This window comes from Notamacropus eugenii, chromosome 1, assembly GCF_028372415.1.
Source record: "Notamacropus eugenii isolate mMacEug1 chromosome 1, mMacEug1.pri_v2, whole genome shotgun sequence".
NCBI classification, from domain to species: Eukaryota; Metazoa; Chordata; class Mammalia; order Diprotodontia; family Macropodidae; genus Notamacropus; species Notamacropus eugenii.
Genome location: NC_092872.1, coordinates 335119734 through 335127798, shown reverse-complemented (window position 1 = coordinate 335127798; position 8065 = coordinate 335119734). Strand labels below are relative to the sequence as shown.

At 39.5% G+C, this 8065-nt stretch overlaps 3 pseudogenes; all 3 read right to left on the bottom strand.

The window, feature by feature from the left end:
- Positions 1 to 4461, bottom strand: part of LOC140517492 (V-type proton ATPase subunit C 1-like) — a 5922-nt pseudogene extending 1461 nt beyond the window's left edge.
- LOC140525677 (kinetochore protein Nuf2-like) lies at positions 446 to 2061 on the bottom strand (annotated as a pseudogene).
- Positions 4462 to 7531: 3070 nt separating the features above from the next.
- Positions 7532 to 8065, bottom strand: LOC140525668 (ganglioside GM2 activator pseudogene; annotated as a pseudogene).

The following is an 8065-nucleotide window of genomic DNA, read 5'->3' as shown; positions in this document are numbered from 1 at the left end:
CCAGACCTCAAAGTATATTACAAAGTAGCCATCATTAAAACCATCTAGTACTGGTTAAAAAGATAGATCAACAGAACAGAACAGATATGGGAGATCAGAAACAATGAATCTCAGTATCCCAGTGTTCAATAAATTGGAAAACATAAATTGCTTAAGAAGAACTCTCTATTTGATAAAAAAGAAACCTGCTGGGAAAACTGGAAAGTAGTCTGGTAAAGACTGGTCATAGAATAACATATTATATCATATTCTTCAATACCTTCTAAATGGATATGTGACCTTATTATTAGAGACAATACCATAAAATAATTAGAAGAGAAGCAGAACACATAACTCACAACTATAGGTAGAAGATACACATACATGTCTATATATACACATATATGTGTACATAAATACATTTATGTATCTATGTATATATACACACATTTCCTACTGAGGCAAATTATTTTATTGACAAGCTATTTCTTTAAAAGGAGTTTTAAGACATATGCATTTTAGAGGATCATTGTGTATCAAAGCATGTTTTAATTTATTTCTAGAGAACCCCACAGTCTGCTTATACTAATACTCAAATTGACTTACTTGATCAATATTCCCTTTCTCAAAACTATGAAATTTTACATTTTAAGCTACGTACAAATAAAATGAAGCTTTTCAGCTCAGTCTTACTTTTAAACATCTTTCTCTTTAGCTCGGAAATTTATTTTTTGTCTGTTCTAGCTGTGCAATCCTTTGCTGCTCTCTCCATGGCTTCATGGTATTTCTCTATAGCATGTGAAGAAGATTTCCTGGAATTTTAGCTTCTTGTTTTCAGTGATATCTTTGCGCTGTTGTATTTCAAGTCTGAGGTTTTCTTTTGGACCTGACAAGTAATCGTCACATATTCATATGTGGCTTCTCTCTTCTCTCGAATTTTATTACAATTTTGAAGTGCTAAGCATTTATATTCCTTGACATATTTGTACTTTTTATTTATCTTCACTAGGATTGTGGCCAATTTCTCTTTCTCTGTAATGACTAGTCTTTTCAATGAGTTTTACCTCTGTCTTTGGTTTCTTTAATTATTTATGAACAATTTCAACCTGGTAATCCAGGTATTGGTTCTCTTTCAAGACACTTGTTACTTTTTCCATGTTATCTACAAGTTCTTGCATTTTCTTTTGATATGACTGTAGTTCCATTTGGTATGAAGGACAGTTGAGATTCAGTTGAGTCTTGGATGCTTCCTATTTCTCAGTTACTTCAAGCTTTGATTTTTGAGTTTCTGCACTGTGTCTTTCCTATTCTCTTTATTATTCTTTAACTTCTGTGGAGTTAACTTTAACTTCTCTACAATTTTTGTTTTCAAACTCTCTGTTCTTCTTTCAAAGCAACAAATTCAAATGCTTAGTGGTCTCAGCAAAGTCTAATTTCTGAGAAATTCCTTCTATGTAATGTTACTGCTTTTTGATGAAACCCATTCAGTGTTTGTTGTGGCTCCTGAATGTTATCTGTGGGTTATTTGAACTCTGCTTACTGTTCAAATGAGACAAAGTTTAGTTTCTTTAGTTTCTTTCATGCTTCCTGTTTTGCTACAGGTAGTTGCCACATATAGAGGACATATGTATTGGATGATTACTAGATTACGTATATGTGTACATAAAAGATTTGTATTGCCATAAGTGTTTCATGTATATTTCTTAATGTGATTCTCTGAAATGAAGAAAGGTGATAATGACACTTTAAAAAAGATATGTACAGTTTCCTGAATACAGAACATCAGCAATCTCAAAATCACTCACCCTGCAGCTGTGAATTAAAGAATTCAGGTAAACAAGTTATATAAGTGGTAAGAAGCTTTCCATTATCTGTCAGTGTGTGACTTCAGAGTTCACTGGTCTCATGAACAAATGGTCCAGTAGAATCCCTCATAGAATTTGGAGGATTTGCATGAAAATCCTATGTAAGACTTTAGGTTTTGGATCTGGAAAAATGTTTTTAGAAAGGTTTTTTGCCGTCAACGCCTACCATGATTGAATTTTGGATGTGAGTCACAATCTCAGCTGTATTAAGTCTGAGAAAAGATGGGGTTCCATTTTGGATCTCTCAATCAAGCTTTTAGCCATGAGCGTGCAAAGGACTGGTAGGGGTGGCAGAAGAGTGCAGGCTCTTGAATCTGCAGCTCAGTCCTTTGAAGACCAACAAGCTTCTGTACTGACCCTTACTATTTTCAAACCTGTTGGGGCCAAGCTAAGCAGAAGGCCAGGGTCTTCCTTGGGTGATGTACTCTTAACCAAACAAAGAATAGAAGCAGTTGCAAAGGATAAAGCAGATAATTCTGATTACATGAACCAAATTAATCCACCTAGGATAAGAAAGGAGAAAAAAATCTTTATATCAAATTTCTCTGGTAAGGATTTGATAGCTAAGATTTCTAAATAATTGATATATGTGTATATATGTTTATGTAAACATAACATATATTATTTAAACACATATATACACATACATCTGTACATAAATGTATGCATATGTATAGCTAAAAGTCATTCCCTAATAGATAAGAGATTAAAGAATATGAAAAAAGTGCTCAAAAGACATATTTTGAACCAAGCATAAAGTCTCCTTTTTGATTTCCCCTGGGTTTCTAGGTAGTTAGCTTCCTGCATACTTTCTTTTCAAATTCTGAAGATTACCTTTTCAGAATATTGGTTGCACATGTGTGGGCTTTCAGGTCTCTGTCAATCTTATTTATTTCCTTGCCAATTATTTCAGAAATATTTTTCAGGAATGGTTTGACTGGGTACTTGGTCACATTCTATTGGAACATTGTTGTATTTAACCAAATCAACTCTACTGGACAACAGGTTTTCCTGAACTTTATCTATATTATTGTTCAGTACAGACGTGTCACACACACAGCCAGCAGGTCTGTTCCCAAGAGTAGCGGGAACCAGATTAAAATTTAATTGGGAAATATTTAGCAAAATAAATACAAATACAATAATGATGAGGGCTGGAAGGGGAGGGGTGAGACCCCCCGCAAAGACCAGGGTGCCAGGGGCAGGTCATCTGGAGAAGAATTCACAGACTCAAGCATTGTTCAAGTCAAGGTTCATTACACTTTTCAGCAGGCAAGAGTTTTTAGGGAACCTGAAACCTTAGAGGGGTACAGGTAAAGTTTATATAGGATATTCTATAGTGAGCCATGTACTACATATCCTAACTAGGTGTTTTGGGGTGGGATTAAGGAGTGGTTAGTTCTTAAAGGAACATGCACTTTTGGCATCTACTGCTCAAATATTTTACTCAGAGTTCATCAGGAAATAGCCTAAGTGGGTAGAGGCTACCTGGAGGTATGGTTTTAGGCCTGAAATTTCACTAAGTCAACCAACAGTCAGAGCTGGCTCAGAAATACCAGGCTGCTCTCATCAATGTCTTATTGGACAAGATAAATGTAAGGGAGTATAGGTATGTCTAAGTCTAGGATATATATGATTGGTTAGTGAGCAGTCAATGTCGTTATGACCCAGTGCACAGCCTGTTCAGCCAGTACACAGCTGGTTCAAACTAACAAGTTCTATTAGTGCAGCTGGCTGCTGTAGCAGGAAGGGAGATAACAGTTGTTGCTGGGCAGGCTGTGTCCTTGGGCTGGGGAGAAACTGCCTGGGATGGTGTTTTGAGGCTAGGGAGAAAAGTAATTTTTAAAGAGAAATGTGATTTTAGAATTGGGGCCCAAGCACATGCACCTAAACATCCCATTAATAAGACACAGATAGTGTTAATATGCAATTCTCAAAGTCAATTTATACTCACAGGGATCCTTATGTATGGTTTAGTGGCCCCTGTTTCTATTTGAGTTTGACACCACTGCTATGTTACATGTTCAGCTATGTATTTGGCCATGTTCTTGACAGCCCCTTCCACAAGTGCATCCAATTAGCTGAACACCTAATGTACCAGCCTTTAAATTAGGAAGGTGGAGCTTTGAATTATGAGAGGGATTATGACTTGTTTCTGCATGTAATTTCTCCCATGTTTGTTGTAATGTTTTCTTCCCAGGATTTATTATAAGCTAGTAATGCTTATCAAGGAAATTTTTTTTTCCTCCCCAAAACAAGGGTGAGATGACAAAAGAAGGAGCAGGAGGGTTAGCAGTTCAGCTCTGCACCTCTCTGCTCCTCCAGCTTCCTTAGCCTCAGCATCTACCAGTTAGAGTCACATGGTAAATCCAAGTAGACAACTGATTTTCAACATTACTGAAGTCTACTTGTCTAGGGCTGTTTGGGGTGAGGTGGAGCTTTTGGAGAACTAGGAAGTAGTGGAGGGAGGAAGAGAGAAGGTAGCAGGTAGGGTGAGAGAGTTTTTTATTGCTTTGAACAGCAATGGGTATTGTATTGTGTTAAAATCTTTTTCTTTATCTATTGATACAATCGTATACAACAAGGCCTATCTCCCCCCTCCCACTCCCATCGTCATCCCCTCTGCATATAGCATGGGAGTGTCATTTTGCATGGTTTGGGGGGAGGCAGGATAGACATCTCTAGCCTCCTCTCCCCCCCCATCCTTCTCCCGGAGAAACTCTAATTCCTTCCATGAAGGGAAGCACGAGATTGGGGCCAGAAGCTTGGTCACTTTGCCCTCCTCTGTCCTCCAACAGAAGGGAGAACTGAGCTAGAATTATAACATTCTACTCCTTTAAATATTATTTGTCTATGTGATATATTTTTCAGTTATAAGCTAAACTTCTGATTTCTATTTCTTTAGTAGAGAAAAGAGAATCCATGCTTTTTATCCAAGGCTCCAAATGGGGTCACAAAGAGTCAGTTATGACTCAAAACAGCTGAGCAACTTGACTTCTTTCTTACCAAATACCAGTTCCACAATTAGCACACATAGCAGCAAGCAAAGAAACCTACTCATTCCAGTCAAAGCAAAAGAAAATTCAGGGAAAGTATACATAGGAGAATATATGATACAATACAGAGCAAAGGAGCTCTCTCATTGGGAGCAAGGCAATGTGAGAGACAGACAACAGACAGAGAGACAGAGAGACAGAGACAGAGAGAGAGAGAGAGAGAGAGAGAGAGAGAGAGAGAGAGAGAGAGAGAGAGGCAGAGAAAGAAACATACACAGAGAGACAGACAGACAGCAGAGAGAGACAGAGACAGAGAGAGAGAGACAGAGAGAGAGAGAGGCAGAGAGAGAGATGGAGAGAGAGAGGCAGAAAAAGAAACACACACAAAGAGACAGACAGCAGAGATAGAGAGAGGGAAAGAGAGAAAGAGAGAGAGACAGAGAGAGAGAAGGAGAGGGAAAGAGGGAGAGAGAAAAAGAGAGGGAGAGAGAGAGGGAGAGAGAGAGAGAGACAGAGAAATACACACAGACAGACAGACAGACAGCAGAGAAAGAGGGAGAGGGAGAGAGGGAGGGAGGGAGGGACAGAGAAAGAGAGAGAGAGAAAGAGGTCTCACTTAAGGGGAGATTTCCTGAAGTCCCTAGTATAACAACCTGGAGATTGGGACATGATGGAAACTGCCAGGTCCTCTCATGTCAGCTTCTTCCTAGAGTCTTTTTCTCTCTTCAGCAGCCAGAAGTGAGTTTGGCGTTGTCCATCTTCTCTCTCAAAGCTGGAAGTGCAGAAGTGACTACGAAGCCTACTGAGAAAAGGAACTGGAACTCTTTTTCCACCTTTTCTCACTAATTCTACTCTCCTTTCATGTATGCCTGGGACACTGATCTCCACCAAATGGGGAGACAGTGCAATATGAATGGATTTGGGGCCTCAAGTTATACATAAGATTTTTGTTAGTGCCATATCCTAATTTTCCCCCCAAATATAAAGAGGCTGGGTATTCACTAGAAATAAACATAAATTTCAATTAGAGCAGAAAGCCAAAACCATGCCTAAATATTAGGAATTTTCCCATCTTTTGGCTCTGAGCGATTGTGATTGCTCTATTAACTTTTCACTGGCTATAAACTCTATAACACAGCCGACAAGGGAACTACATGGACCTGGGGATCATTTATATGTAAAGGTCTCCCCTTCACATTTCAATATCTCCATCTTTTAGCTTCTCCAGACCTTTCAGCTTTTCTGGTCTCTCCAAGATACTGTTTCCTACATTTGTTAAAGTAGAAAATAGGATGGGGACAATTCTTTTTTTTTTTTTAAATGGGGAAAACCAAATTTGTTTTGGACACCAAGTGATGCAATCATTTTGAAAATGAAAAAAAAAAACTTTCAAGTTCTCCTTTAAGTTCTCCATCAAAAATGGGAAGTTTTTTACAAAGAGGAATATTGTGAACTTTCTGACAAATCCCCTAATTTCAGAATTTCTGTTCCTTTGGAAAACCCATCAGCTGAATTAGAATCACAGAATCAGAATCTGAGAGTTGAAAAGGACCTCATTGTTTACCTAGTTCTATGATATCCACAAAACTGATCCAAGACCCTCTGTCTTATTTTACTTCCTCTACAACTCCTGATTACATTAAGTTTTTTTTTAGAAGAGTAAATATAGATTTATTTTTAGTCCAGTTTTAGTTTACTGTGAACCCTTTGGGGTCACCCACTGGCCCTTCTGTACCTTGCACAGAAGTAGGCTAGGACTGATGCATCCATTTCAGGCTCCACCTAGTCCCACCCTCCGCCCACATCCCTATCCCTCAAAGAGGGGTATGGTAGTATGGGGGACTTAGCTGAGGAGCTTCGGAAAATATAAAAGAGGGACATACACCTCAGGGCAACCTGGGCTATGATAGGGTTTGGTCTGGTTTCACAGTTAGAAAAAGTGAATAGTCACTGCTACCAGGGCCTCCTGTCTTTATTACCAGCTCAGGCACTTTCAAAATGAACTAGAATTGCTGTCCAGGAAATCTGAAGTCCCAGGGAACCCCTCCAACAGGAGTCTGAGGATCGACCTATTTTGTTTACTTACTGTTGGCTGCTGCTTTTCCAGAAAGCATAAGATAATAGATCCACTCACTCAAAAGCCCCACCAAAAAGAGAGTGGCACTGGAGGGGATTGGAAGAAGCTTGAGTGGGAGGATCATTAAAATGAAAAAATATATATAAAGGTCTTTGCAAACTATGTAAATGTTAGATATTATTATTTTGAAACATTAACTTGCTACTTTGAAAGAGCCTGGGAAATGATAATATCAGGAAGGTGCTTGCATCTCAAGACCAAAGGAATAGGCTGGTCCTTTGAATGGGTTTCCCCTTGGGGGAAGAGGTCTGGGAACTGCTCCTGCTTAGCTGCTAATAGACCCTAGGCCTAGGGAAGTGGGAGAGGTCTGGGCTGTGTGGGAAAACAAAAGGACAGAGAGATAGCTGTCCCAGGAATGAAGAAAGCAGGGAGGCCCAATTCAAGTGAGTAGAACTGGATTCTTACTCTAAGCAGAGATCCATGACTGAGGCTAGAGTAGGTGACTAGGCAGCAAAGCCAAAATCAACTTTGCTGACCACTCTATCCAAGCATGGATCATGGTTTCTCATTTCTCCATGAGAGAGACTTTGATCTTGAAACAGCCCAGATGTGTATCAATTAGAATTGCTTAGAATGATCTGAGCATGGTAGTTGCTGCTGCTGAGGTATATACCAAATACAGTAGGTATTTGGAAGCTGGTCTTGGTCAGAGAGTAGGTACCCTTCTTAAAAAGGCGGTGACTGAGCAGGCCATAGATATGGAGAGATTCAGGGCAGGACTCCCCAGGTGGAATGAAGGTGTCAATTGTCTCACATATATCTTTATAGGTTCGGCTTCCTATCTTTTTAATACAGGGGATTTGCAACCGGAACCCAGGAGTCATTTCTTTCTCCAAAATTACCACTGTCTTTACAGGAGAAGTGAGGGATATATTCATCTTGGTCTCCATGCAAATGGTTACACTTACAGGGATGCTGATAGGAACTGGTTCTACCTCCAGGCTGGTGATCACTACTGGGCCCTGTCCACCATCACACTTTTTCCATAAAAAATCACTGACCTTGCCCAGGTGCAACAAACCCTTGTTGGCAGGAACAGACCATGGCAGAGATGTGACCAAAAGCACACCTAGAGCAAGGGACTTCAT